General features: G+C 47.1%; 1 protein-coding gene across 3 annotated transcripts in view; it reads left to right on the top strand.

Annotated features, from left to right (window-relative positions):
• Window positions 1-13,663, top strand: part of STON2 (stonin 2) — a 129,459-nt gene that overhangs the window by 50,082 nt on the left and 65,714 nt on the right. The gene's annotated exons all lie outside the window — the stretch shown is intronic.

Here is a 13,663-nt window from a genome sequence, read left to right as displayed (position 1 = left end):
GGTTATGCTTATATACATGCATACAAGTCCTTTGTTGATCTCTTACCCCCACCCCCCAGCCTTCCCTCTGAGGTTTGATGGTCTGTTCCATGCTTCTCTGTCTCTGAATCTATTTTTGTTCATCAGTTTATGTTGTTCCACAAATGAGTGAGATCATGTGATATTTATCTTTCTCTGACTGGCTTATTTCACTTAGCATAATGCTCTCCAGGTCCATCCATGCTGTTGTGAATGGTAAGAGTTCTTTCTTTTTTACCGCAGCATAGTATTTCATTGTGTAGGTGTACCACAGTTTTTTAATCCTCTCATCTGCTGATGGGCACTTAGGCTGTTTCCAAATCTTAGCCATGGTGAATTGTGCTGCTATGAACATAGGGTGCATCTGTCCTTTCTGATTGGTGTTTCTGATTTCTTGGGATATATTCCTAGAAGTGGGATCTGGGTCTAATGGGTTTCATTTTTAATTTTTGAGGAAACTCCAAACTGTTTTCCACAGTGGCTGCACCAGTCTGCATTCCCAGCAGCAGTGCACGAGGGTTCCTTTTTCTCCACATCCTCGCCAGCCTTTGTTGTTTGTTGATTTGTTGACGATAGCCATCTTTTGAGACAGCATGAATGGACCTGGAAATTATCATGCCAAGTGAAATAAGCCAGTCAATTCAATGAGTTTGGCATTACAATGGTACTGAAACCAAAGAAACAAGGCCCTGCTTCCTCTTAGGTCCAGCACCAGGGTGAGGCTTTGGGGGACACAGACACATGCCAGCAGGAACTGGATTGTCTGGCATCAGGGCAGGAACTCGGGGGTGGCTTTCTTCCAGATGCAGGTGCTCACAGGAATCATAGTTCCTATGCCGGGACCTCCCCGGTCGCAGGGCTGACTCGACAGTATGTCTTAATGTGTTATTTTCCTGACGGTTTGGTACAAGTGCTGTTCTCTGTCAATTTCGCTTCTCCTTGGATAACAACTATTGGTAATATTCACAAAATTGAATCTTGCATCCTACCACCCGCACATCTTCCCTCTTCAGCAAAAGGGAGGTAGATTTAAGCAGAGAAAAAGTAAATGTTGTGTGAAGTGGAATGAGAATCAGGACTCAGCCACTGTGTCTAGACTACAAATCATTTTGCAGTTATGTTTATTCTGTTGGGCCTGAGTTGAGCTATATACATTAGCATGCAGCATTCCGGGGTCTCATTGATTAAATTTCCAGTAGGTGTAGGATGAAATGCCGGCTGGCTCCAAGGGTGGTAATATGGCCCGTCGGCAAGTGCCATACTACATGTTAGGTTTAGGACGGCATTGGAAACATGTGGTGTGTTCTTGGTGTTTTGGTTGTTGGGCCCAAGAGATTGTTTTCCTTTGAAAGGGATGGAGTTACTGGTAGTTTCTCTGTGGATGAAATTACCCAGTGTGTCCAGTAATGTTTTTCCTTCTCAAATGTTGTTTAGGAATTTGTCTCTGAATCATTTTTCAAACTTGGGTAACATTCACCCTCTGCTGTGTACTATTGGGGGTTCTACAAAGAGAAAGGGTTCAAACATGCCCAGCTGACGTGGCTCAGTGGTTGAGCATTGACCTTTGAACCAGGAGATCACGGTTCGATTCCCAGTGAAGGCACGTGCCAGGGTTGTGGACTTGATCCCCAGTGTGGGCTGTGCGGGAGGCAGCTGATCAATGATTTTCTCTCATTAATGTTTCTATCTCTCTATCCCTTCCTCACCGAATCAATCAATAAGTATACACACACACACACAAACACACACACACAGTATATATACTAATAAAAGCCTAGGTGGTCCTTGCGCCCTCACGCAATGCCCTTACATCATCACAAGATGGCCGCCACAAGATGGCTGGCAGGGGAGGGCAGTTGGGGGCAACCAGGCCAGCAGGGGAGGGCAGTTGGGGGCGATCAGGCTGGCAGAGGAACAGTTAGGCATCAATCAGGCTGACAGGGGAGCAGTTAGGGGGCAATCAGGCTTGCAGGCAGAAGCGGTTAGGGGCAATCAGGCAGGCAGGCAGGTGAGTGGTTAGGAGCCAGCACTCCCGGATTGTGAGAAGAATGTCTGACTGCGGGATCAGGCCTAAACCGGCAGTTGGACATCCCCCAAGGGGTCCCAGATTGGAGAGAGTGTAGGCTGGGCTGAGAGACAGGCACCCCCTCCCCCCATGCACGAATTTCATGCACCAGGCCTCTAGTGTGTGTGTGTGTGTGTGTGTGTGTGTGTGTGTGTGTGTGTGTGTATGAAATGGTTCAAACAGAATTTAGTTGGGTATTTGATAAATTTGCGAAGAATTCTAGTTTAACACAGTCTCTCTCTCTTTTCATAAGCTACAGTTCTTTCTAGCATTTTGTTTTCGCAGACATTCCCTCAGTTCTGCTTGATCCCCATGGCTGATGATCCGGTCAGTGGCTGATGATCTGGTCAGTGGCTGAAATATGCCCCCACGCCCCCATCTCCACCATGGGGAGCATTTCCTGGTGGCAGGGCACTATCAGGAGCTGAGGCTGTGCTTCTCCTCCTCGCTTCTCCATGCTCCTGGCCTCCTTGCCAAGCCTTCCCGCAGAGGACGCAGATGATGTATTGGTTCAGGGCACACGGACTCTGGAGTGATCCTCAAGGATGCAATTTCTTCCCTCACCTGCCCCAGGGATCTCATTAGGTTAGAGAGGTGGAGAATGGGCTCCTCGCTGCAGGAAACGTCAGCACGTCTCTGTTCAGGCTCTTTTTTTCAGTGGCCTCTCTACTTAGGTGAAAATTGCTTTAATACCTGAGGTTCCAGTGATGAAATCAGAGCCCTAGCCTGAACTGGACATTATTACTCTGTCTCCCAAGCTTTAATGGTCTCCAGTTATTTTAAGTATCTTGTCTGACAGGGTTACAATGGGCACTGAGGAGGCCTCCGCCCTGTTGTTTCAGTCAGGGTCCTGGCAGGAAGCAGATGGAGCCCTTGGAAGGGTTTATCTGATAAGAGTGTAATGACAGGACTGCTTCCAGAGGCAGCAAGAGTTAGAATCATGGAAGAGGGGCTGCCCCACAGGGTCCAGAAACTCAAACTCACATCGACTAGCAAAGTTAACTTGGATATGCAGGCTGTTGCTAAAGTGTTGGGAAACAAGAAAAAAAAATATTTTGACAAACTTCCCTGGATTTACAAAGCCAGCCTTACTTTGTCTCAGGCTCTGTTATACCTCTGGCTATAAAAGGGACAGAGCCACTGTCAGAGACTTGGCGAGGTGGGGAGAGTGGGGAATCAATACCCAGATTTGTGCTGGTGCTTCCCATCAGCAGATCCAGCTGGAAGCCAAAGGGCCAGGAGACCTGGTGAGGCAGCCCCCAGAGGTCAGCCACCAGGCCACAGAGCAGGTGGCGACAAGTATCAGTGGGCTTGGGGTCATGGGTGGTGGTGAGCAAATAGAGAATCGGCAACACTCTCTAATCCCCATCAGGAACTAAATGACCCGTAGGCTGGGGTCGCTCCAAAGCCACAGATGCAAAACCAGGACTAAAGAGTGATGAGTGATGCTCTCAGTTCTCTCCCATGGCTACAGGGAGGCTGGAGGTGTGGCCTTGGGGCAACCACCCTCTCCTCAGAAGTAGAATAATCACAGCCAGGACTCACTGTGTACTGTGTGCCAGGTGTGTGCTATCTCTGGTCTTTACAACAATCCTGCAAAGCAGGTATCCTTCTCCCCATTTCCTAGGTCAGTGGTTGGCAAACCGCGGCTCGCGAGCCACATGCGACCGACACCCCCACTTCTTCTAACGCCACTTCTTTAAAATAGACTCGCCCAGGCCGAAAACCGACTTCTGCGCCTGGGCCACAAAGTTTCAATCGCACTGTATGTGCGCGCCCGCACGTGGTGTTTTGTGGAAGAGCCATACTCAAGGGGCCAAAGAACTGCATGTGGCTCGCGAGCCGCGGTTTGCCGACCACTGTCCTAGGTGATTCTGCGTCTTTGGAAGGTTAAGAAACTGGTCTAAGAGAATGCGACTAAGAAACGGACAAACCTGAATTTCAATCCAAGTTCCAAAGCCTTTTCCAGTGGTTCCCAAATCTGGTGGAGTCCCCAGAATTATCATGGTTATCAGTTTGCTGTGTTACCTTTCAGACCTTCTGCAGAGATAGGTATTATAGAGAAAGAAAAAATAAAAAAATAAATATATATATAGTTGTTGTTGCCTTGGGGTTATTTTTAACCTGAATAGGATAAAAGGAATTTTAAAAAGATGAGTAGCAGGAAAGCTTGAGGAATAAGCTGATGCTTCCTTATCAGATACGAGTGTTTACAGATAACTGCTGTGTGCCCACAGTACTGTGTTATGTAAACAAGTTTCTAGGCACTGCTTTGTGGAAAGAAACACCCGATTCTTTAGTAAGGCAAGGGTCCAGTTGGGCCCAGGTGCTAGGGAGCGCCCCCATCTGCTTATGATGGAGCATCATCCTTTGTATCTCACCTCCACCTGTTCCTCCAGGCCCAGAGGTGGCCAGCGGTGTCTCCAGGGCCCTGGGAAAGGGAGAGGCCCTGAGGTGGGTGACCCGGAGAGCCCTCCCCCAGGCAGAGTGGACAGTCTGGATCAGGTGTCCTCAAACTACGGCCCGCGGGCTACCTGCGGGTGTTTTTGCCGTTTCGTTTTTTTACTTCAAAATAAGTTAAGTGCAGTGTGCATAGGAATTTGTTCATAGTTTTTTTTAAACTATAGTCCGGCCCTCCAACGGTCTGAGGGACAGTGAACTGGCCCCCTGTTTAAAAAGTTTGAGGACCCCTGGTCTGGATGCTGCTGCAGCTGTGGGAACCCGATGAGGCTCTTCCTGAACACCCTGACCTGTGTGACCAGGGTGGAGCCCTGGCTTTGAAAAGCCTTTAGCCCATCCTGGATCCCAGGATAGAAGGTGGGTAAGGACAAACAAGGTTTAGGAGAATGACCATGTGTTTCAAAACCTCTGGCATTTATTCACCTGCCCAGCGGTGGGGAATTTATAAATGCTGTCAGCTGAGCTATTGAGAGCTTCAGAGAAATCCGGCACCAGGTCTGTGGCAGTGGCTCTGGGAGAGCTATCCTTTGAGGCTGGATGGCTCCGTCAGGGTAAGCTGCACCCCCCTGGGGTTATGGAGCAGATCTCATCTGTCTGTCTCCTTCGGGCAATGCTCTCCCCAGAGCTGATTCCTCATCTGTGAAATGGGGCTGAGCATCCCTGTCCAGGTAGGGCGACGTGTGAGCGCAGGTGCTTCGTACAGTGCTAAGTGCTGTAGGACTAAAAGAAAATCCCCAACTGAAGAGCTCTGGGCCTCATTTCCCTGTGATGTGGGACAGGATGATAGTTACTGCCTACCCCTTTCTTGTCCCAAAGAGGACTGTCACCAACACGCGTGGTGGGGTGGGGTCCCAGAAGGACCTTGCAGCTCTCAGCAGCGAGCCACAGGTCAAAGCAGAGGCCTGCGGGGACTTCAGTGTGATTGGTTTCTGTGCTAACAGCTTGGGGGCCTTTGGGGAGAACTGCCTTAGGGAGACTTGTCATTTATCTGTCCTTCTCTCCCCCCACCCCCCCTCCCCGCCCCGGCCCCCTCCCCATGCCTTGGGGAGGGAAGTAGGGGGTGAAGAGGTGCTCCCTTGGCCCAGGTGTCCTGGGCTTTCCCTGATAGCAGTGTGTGAGGAAGCCACCAGGCAGGTGCTTCGTGATTCATCTCCTGTGTGGAGAGGGATTAGGAGGCCCCGCCCAGCCTGTTTACCTTGGCCCATTGCTCTGAGCTGTTGCTCCTCATGGGGCGCAGGGAGCCACAGCCTCCTTCCTGCCATGGAGGCAGGAATTCTGCAGGCAGTTGGCAGCCCCACAGGGCCATCCGGATCCCAGCATAATTGTGGAGGGCAAGACTCTGTGATCAGCCCCCACTTTTTTCTCATTTCTCACCAAGGAGATAATTAGGAGGAGGCAGGCAAACAAATCCCCTCTCCTTGGCTAAGCCTCAGGTGTGGGGCAGAGCTGGGAGCAGTGCTGATATTTGCTCTGGGGTTCAGCTCCCCAGAGCCAATGGCAGGAGGACTGGGAACAGGCAAGATTCCTAATGATACTTGCTTCGTCTTTCACCCCTATCTCCCAGGGTCCCCTTTCCCTAGCTGACAGGCCCACCCTGTCATACTGACAGCTGAGCAGCTCTGTGATGCCGCTAGTTTTATACGCATGGGTAAATAGCAAGAGGATGGAGGGAACAAAGATAAGCCTCTGCCTTTGAAGCCATTGCAACCAGGAAAGAGAGAGCACAGAAATGTTTGCAGTAGCTCAAGCAGCTGTTAAGTGGTGGGCTTCCATTTGGTTTTTTTTTAAGCATAAGAAAAGTGAAGATTTAAGTGTGGGATGAGAATGCTCAGGCTGTCTACATTAGTGAGGAATGACAAGGCTGGGTGAAGCACATAGCAGGTGTGTAATAATTGTCTGGTGAACGGATCCATGAATGAATGCAGTGAAGGTGCAGGTGGTGAGTCATCTGCATCGCAGACATTTGTGTCTCATTGGGTTAAGAGTCCAGCATTCCTCCCAAGTGTGTCCCATGGAGCAGCCCAAGAAAAGCCCGGATGCTGGGGGCCAGTGCATTAGGTCATATTGTGTCCCCTCTGTTGGAGATTCATAGCATCTATCAGCTTATTAAGGACTTTGAAAAGTCCTGAAATTATATGTATGTATATGTAGAATTTATACACATATGTGTATACGTATATTTATATGTGTATATATGTGTATATATGTACTAATGTAAATTTAGTCTTTCTTTAACCCATACTGCCTATCTGGTCACCTAGTACAGAAACCCAAACACACATCAATTGGCCAAATTGACTTGGAAGTGCAGGCCATTGCTAAAGTGTTGGGAAACCAGAAAAAAGACATTTTGCCAAACTTTCCTGGATGTACAAAGCTAGCCTTACTTTGTCTCAGGCTCTGTTGTACCTCTGGGCCTTTTTTTTTTTTTTAAATTCTAGATTCAGCAGACCTAAGACTACATTTTCCCAAACTTTCTTTGAATCTAAACCCTCAGGTCTTAAAAACAAATATAGACCAGATGTTCTTGATTTATTTTCATTTAATTGATCACAGTGGAATTCTGCCAGAGCAGTAGGATATCCCCAGGGATTTTGGACTCATTTTTCCCTCAGAAACAAGTGTTTATGCTGGGTAGAAAGACATGGACTTGAGAACCCAATTTTTGCAAGAAGAACTTTTTAGATTCTTAGAAGGTTTCTCCCGTCCTTTATTATTGGTGAAGGGTGATGATATGAGAGCATCGTCCGGGCTGCATGCCTTTTTACAAGGTGTAGCATGTGTCTCTGCTGTCCTATTGTAATCCTACTGCAGCTGGAAGAGCATTAGACAGACTCCGGGGCCCAAATTCCCAATAAACAGCAATTAGCATGTTTTTTGTGTTGTTGGTTTTTTTTTTATTAATCCTCACCTGAGGATATTTTTCCATTGATTTTTAGACAGTGGAAGGGGGGAGGGAGAGAAACATCAATGTGAGAAAGACACATCGATTGGTTGCCTTCTGCACATGCCCCGACCAGGGCTGGGGATCAAACCTACAACCCATGTATGTGCCTTTGACTGGGAATCGAACCCGAGACCCTTTGATGCACAGACGTTCTAACCACTGACCCATGCTGGCCAGAGCAAGGCACTTTTGTATTTTATGATTATTTTTAACTTTGAGTATATTTTGCTTGAGAGACAAAAATAAGTTTTACTCTAGGTTGTGGTCCCTGTACCATCTGTTCAGCCTTTGAGAGGCATGTTCTTTGCATGGAAGTCATCTCCCCATCAAACTCAGGGCCTCCAGGGCAACAGTGGGGTTTTCCAGTTTGCATTGTCCCTACAGTCTGGTCTCCAGCACCATGCCTGGGCCCGAGGAGGTGTCCAATGAACATTTTTAGTTATATTTCCTCTTTTGATCACATTATATCAGTATTATGCCCTTGCCTCCCACCTCAGAAAAAAAGAAAAGCTTGCCTCAAAATACCTTAATCCCAAGGACTCAAGTCTAGAAAGAGAGTTGAGATAAATAGAAAAGAGTTCCTTTGGTTATAATTTTTAATTATTCTGCTGAATGTTTTAAATGTAGGTCATCAAATTCCTCTGTGAAGGATGGGTTCTCCCACTTTAAGTAGCTTCCTAGGTGAGTTAACCAACATCACTGCTTTAAGTGAGATTAGGAATTGCTCATGAAGCTCTCGTGCAAATCATTCAAAGACCCAGCAAACTCAGGCTTCAGAAAGAATTCTGAGCTGTGCCTTTTTCTCGGTAAAAGATGTTAACTCTGACTCAACAAAGTATCAGCTGACAGAGGTGCCCAAACCATAGTGGCTGGCAGAGTCCCCTCCCAGGTATTTATTGTCATTAGCCCTGAAACCTCTGGAAATAGATGTTTTCTTACTTGGTTTAGGATCACAGTGATTGGTTTGGAGTCACAGACCTTTAAAGTTAGAAGAAATGTAAGAGATTATTTAGTAGGATTTCTCCATTTTCCAGGTGAGAAAGCCGAGGCCTAGAGACTTTTAGCCACGGGTTGAGAACCGCTAGCAGGGTTGCCTAAGACCATCGGAAAACACAGATATTTACATTATGATTCATAACAGTAGCAAAATTACAGTTATGAAGTAGCAACAAAAATAATTTTATGGTTGGGGATCACCACAACATGAGGAACTGTATTAAAGGGTCGCGGCATTAGAAAGGTTGAGAACCACTGGCTTAGAGCTTTAAAATGCTCCTTGTTAATGTTAAAGTTTTTCATGTTTGTTTCCAGGGAGAGAATGAGTTCACACAGGCCCTTGGGTCAGATGAGGAAACAGGTCACACAGCTGTAAAAGGGCAGCTGCCTGGTAGCATTCACATCTGCCATGGGTCTCAAGGACAAGTTCATGTTACCACCTTGGGGTTCATCTGGAAACACAAATCAGTGCTCTATGCAGGTTGCAAACATCAATGAGACGTCAGCCCTTTCCAATGGTAGCACCAAGGGTGCTCCGCCGCCTCTTTTGCGGTGAAATGGACACCTGACTTTTCCTTAGCCTCATGTGGAGTGCTGTGTGTATTAGTTTACTAGAGCTGCCCTAACAAAGAACCATAGACTGGGTTAAACGACAGAAATTTATTTCCTCACAGTCCTAGAGACTAGAAGTCCTAGATCAAGGTACGTGAGCGAAGTTGGTTTCTTTGGAGGCCTCTCTCCTGTTTCTTCACCCGGTCTTCTGGCCTTTGTGTGTCTCTGTGTCGTCATCGCTTCCTCTGATGACAGTCATACTGGGTTGGGGCCATCCTAATGACCTCGTTTTAACTTCACTACCTCTCTAGAGACCCTGTCTCCAAATACAGTCACATACTGAGGCACTTGGGGTGAAGACGCAACATGTAAATTTTGAGGATACACAATTCAGTCCATAATACTAGACAAACACCACTTACTAGTAAAGCCTCCTCCTTCCCTGCACAGAACAGTCTCACTGACACTAAACCATCTGTGTCATCTTTCTGGAGGCATCATCAGCGTGCCACTTGGTGTAGAGACTGGATCTGGGTCTGATACTCCACGTTCAGCCTGCTTCCCACAGCTAGAGTCAGGAGAAAGGAGTCGTTCATGCTTGATAAACCCCTCGGTCAGCCTGTTCACCTGCTTATCTGCACAGTGGCCTGCTGGCTCACCAGGGGGCTGGTTTATCCTGCCGGACTCACTGGCTTACATGACAGTTCAAAAGTCACAAGAGAAGAAATGCAAAGAACTGATGTAAAAAAGTTTATTAATTCCCATAATCAGCTGTGCAGATTAAACAATTATGCATATTAGCTTAGTGGAGTTTAAAGGAATTAGACTGTGCAGTGTTGGTTGGAGAGTTGGGAATTTGCATGCAAGGACTGTGGAAAGACATTTCTAGAGGTCATTCTGGCCATCGGTGCCAGTTTAAATGTCACACGCTTAGACTGTTGCCTTATCCCCAGGAAATAATTAGACACATGCCTGTGCGTGCAATGCAGCACTGTTTATATTAGCAAAAGCAAACAAACAAAACCAAAATGTCCAACCAAATACCAATTAAAATGGAATGCTATGCAGCCACGGCAAGTGCTCCCGTTATATTGTGAATTGAAAAAGGAAGGTTGCAGAATAACATGTATAATAGTTTTGCTATATTGGCCTACATATAGTTTTGTTACATTAGTATGTGTGTGTGTGTGTATACGTACATATGTTTCTGTTCCTAAATATATTTAAAAAAATTTTAATAGACTGTATCCAAAGCAGCTAATATTGATTATCTTGAGGTAGTGGACTTCCATTCCTTACTACATTTATTTCTATAGGATATGAATTATTTATAATAATCATGGGATCCCTCTGAAACTCAGAAAAAATAATGAAACTATTTCCATTTAGAAAGAAATATGTTACATATGTTACTGGAGCTATTTTAAAATATTCTTTCATGTTAGATGTGTTTGTTTGTGGGCAGGCCTATTTGAGGGTGGCTGCTGGCTATTTTGCTGTGGGTGGAGTGGGCTAGGCTTTTCTCCGTGAAAGGGCCACGTGCTTGTGTTGAACCTTGCACCGCACAATGCTAGGTGCCCATTCTCTGCAGGAAGTGGTGTGGTATAATGGAAAGCTCTAGTAATCTCAGTTGGACAGACCAGGGTCAGACACCAGCTCTGCTACTCCCTGCTCTGTGATATTGGGCAAATCATTTAACCTCAACGACCTTTAGTTTCCTCAACTGTAGAACGGAAATAATAAGGATCACCCTGAGCTTGCACGTTTGTTTCCAGGGTTCTATGAGACCAGATACATGAAATCCTGGAATATAATGAGTAGTAGCCATTAGGATGAGAGCAATATAATGTAGTTTTCATATTTTAGAGTTAGGATTTAGTCTATGGGAAGAAAAAATTTTAAAGTTGTGGGAAAAGAGCTAAATCAAACGCAGAGGAAGTTCTATTTTATGTCCTTGGCCAATTTTTATAACCCACCTTTACAGAAAGGCAGTGTCTTTCATTCTCTCAGTTTTCATTGACTGAAGGGTGGGCTTACTCGATGTGCTTTGTGAAACCACTTGTGTCTAAGGTATTTTTCTGCAGAATTGGAATCAGGAGGACAATTTTCCCCCAGGAGAGGGGGGAGGGGAACCTGGGGAGGGGGAGGCAGCCACTGTCAGGTTCACTTTCACAAATTGCCTCCCCCTCCTCCTCTTCACGATTGGTTTGTTTGTACAAATTGGTCGCCTCAAGCAACACATTATTAGTTTGAGCCAGAATGTATCCCGGGAGACTTACTGTTTTCCCTTTGCCAAGTAATTGTCCTCTTCCCGCAGAGGATGCTGGGATTGTGGGGGCATTTTCCACACTGTCATATTTCAATACGGTTCCCCCACCTTCCACTGAGCGCCTGCTATTTGCATGGCACTGTGTCATTTTACTGCACGTAGAAAGCAACCAGTTGTGGGCTCGTAATCTGTATTTTCCACCCCTGGATTTTTCCCTCCTTCCTTCCACCCTCAGTACTGGCGTCTGAGGAAAGAAGATAATATCACTGGTCCAAATATTCACTGTCCCTCCCTATGCTGTAGGCCCCCAGACAACAGGGTGATATTCCTGCCCCGTGGACATCAGGCTTGGCCATGTGACTCACTTTCGGGCCAGTGACATGCCGGTGGAAGTGACACTTCCCAGCATCAGTTTCCATGTGTTTCCACCGCATGCCTTTTCCCCTTTGTCTAGGTCACCCATACCGCCCACCTGCTGCCCTCAGACCCTTGCTTGGACCCTGTCCAGGTGCTCCTCTGGCTTCATGCGCCCCCACTCCTCACTCCTGGATCCCAGTCCACGCACCCAGAACTCCAGAGTCGTCTGCACAGACTGCGCAGCCTGCTTCCAGGCCCTCCTGGAGGTACGCATCTGAGTGCAGCCCACACTGCCCGGGGCGCCCCGAGGCCGGCAGGGCTGGGAATTGAGCTTGGGTGGTGGACAGCGCAGCCTTCACAGTGCAGGATGGAGCGGGGGAGGGGAGGGAGCGGAAAGGGAGCCCCTGGCCCTTTCTCCCTGCTTGGGGATGTTTCTGCCTGGAGCTCCACGGAGCCCAAGAATTTGCAATACCATTTTAACCTTCTGGGTTGTTATGAACATATATTGGCCAAGGAGGAGAGGACATACTTTACTTCACAGTTTTTAGCTTGGTCTACACTTATAAATACTTAGACGTACGTTATGTGAGCCTACACCTGGAGTCTTAGGGCAGTGCCCACGCAGGCTGGGGATTGATGTCCTGGACGGGGGTTCCTCTTTCAGCCTGGGCCCTGGAGTGATGTAGAATAGAGCCGGCGCTAATTCTCCAGGGATGTAACGGGAGCAAGAAATCTTGTCATTGTCAGCCACCGAGATGCTGGGGTTATCTGGTCCCGTGGCATAATTTATTTAGATTGATGTCACTCATTCTGAAAGGAAGAGGTGACATTCATTGAAAGTATCTGACTTCACCCACTTTAAACATGGGGTCGCTGGGATGTTTGTTATTGAATGCACGGTAGCGCTGCCCAGAAGAGAGTAGAAGAAATCCCAAGAGCTGCCTGGAGCTGCGTGTGAGTGGGCGCCTCTGCGCCTCTCCACACGCCCGGCTGCTCTCATTGCCGCTGCACCGCCAGCATTCAGTGAGGCCCGATTCCCAGTGGGGACGGTTTGGGTCATCAGCACATCTGTCTGGCTTCACTGCCCTTGACCCCCCGGAAATAGAATTCAGGACCACATCTTGGGAAAATAAACATAAAGTGAGGAAACATAAAAAAAGTCTTTAACACAAAGAACTTACATCTTTATTTTTAAAAATGTATCCATTCTCTTTGAATTTACATTTTAATGTATCCACCACCCATCCATCTCCCATCTTGTGCCAAAAAGAACTGTCCCAGCAAATGCTTTTCAGGTCCTATCCGTTCCAATCATATCAACTCAGAGGCAGATGCTGGGACTCAGGTAAGTTCTTTCTGATTGGGCATAAAGAAAAACCACCTGGTCCTCACTGAAAGTAAAGCCATGAACTTGGCCTAAGGAAATTGATGCAGATATGTAGAACAGCAATTTTGATCATTGTATTTCAGGTGAAAAACACACTCGTTTTCAGCAAGCTTTCAAATGCATAATTTTATTCATTCTTCATTATAGCTTGTAACAAGCAGAACAATGTCCTCCCTTCTCAAAAAGGAGGAAATGAAGGCTGATTAAGTTCCAGTGATTTGCCCTTTTTTCTGCTACCAAAATTAATATTGGTACTAGGGATATTAATATACCAATTCATATATTAATGTGTATTATATAACACACATTAAAGATTAACATCATATAATGTACTTCATATTATATATTAACTAGAGGCCCAGTGCATGATTGAATCATGCACGTGTAGGGTCCCCTACACGCTTTCGCTTTTCGCGTTGGAGCTGGGTGCCTGTCCGCTGGTGCACCAGGCCTTTCAGAAGCCTCTGGCTTGGCGGAGGCTTCTGAAAGGCCTGGTGCCGGAGCAGACAGGCACCCAGCTCCGCCACTTTTGATGGTCCACGGCCGCTGAGGGGGGCTACCCTGCCGTTGAGAGGCGCAGCTGGGTGTCCGCGGCAGGCCCCCTCAGTGGCT

Source organism: Cnephaeus nilssonii (assembly GCF_951640355.1).
Source record: "Cnephaeus nilssonii genome assembly, chromosome: 4".
Classification (NCBI taxonomy): Eukaryota; Metazoa; Chordata; class Mammalia; order Chiroptera; family Vespertilionidae; genus Cnephaeus; species Cnephaeus nilssonii.
This window is presented reverse-complemented; position numbering and strand designations above follow the sequence as displayed.